The 577-nt window shown below is 41.6% G+C and overlaps 1 pseudogene; it reads right to left on the reverse strand.

The window, feature by feature from the left end:
* Positions 1–462: 462 nt before the first annotated feature.
* LOC125498064 (small nucleolar RNA R71) lies at positions 463–577 on the reverse strand (annotated as a pseudogene).

Consider the following 577-nt stretch of genomic DNA (forward strand, 5'->3'; position numbering starts at 1 on the left):
GCAAAGTTATCTGCAGGGACACCCTCCCAAAAGACACCTGCTCCACTATCTTCACCACAACAAGAATTCCCCGTCTCACCTATTATTCTCAAAATGGGTGAGAATGTTACACGAACCTTTGGGACTATGCACAACGATCTCTTGATAATGTACCCACTGGGGTATGGATGCCCACTATCGCTGCTACGAATTTTGAGATCAAGTCTCATGTTCTGAATATGGTTCAGAATAATCAGTTTGCTGGGTTACCATCTGAAGACCCAAATCAGCACATGCAGCAATTTTTACAATGTTATGCTACTCAGAAACAAGCTGGTGTTACTGCTGATGAGATGAAACTCATCTTATTTCGCTTTTCTCTATGCGATAAAGCTCTGTTTTGGTATAATAATGAGCCTTCTACCATCACCACCTAGGCAGAACTTTCAAAGATTTTTCTCATTAAGTGTTACCCTTACCAAAAAACTGCAGATATGAGACATGCCATAGTCACTTGCACCCAAGATCCTGGTGAATCCTTCTATGAAGCTTGGGATAGGTTCAAGTATCTGCAGCGTCTTTTTCCTCATCATGGTTT

Source organism: Beta vulgaris, chromosome 5, assembly GCF_026745355.1.
Source record: "Beta vulgaris subsp. vulgaris cultivar EL10 chromosome 5, EL10.2, whole genome shotgun sequence".
NCBI lineage: Eukaryota > Viridiplantae > Streptophyta > Magnoliopsida > Caryophyllales > Amaranthaceae > Beta > Beta vulgaris.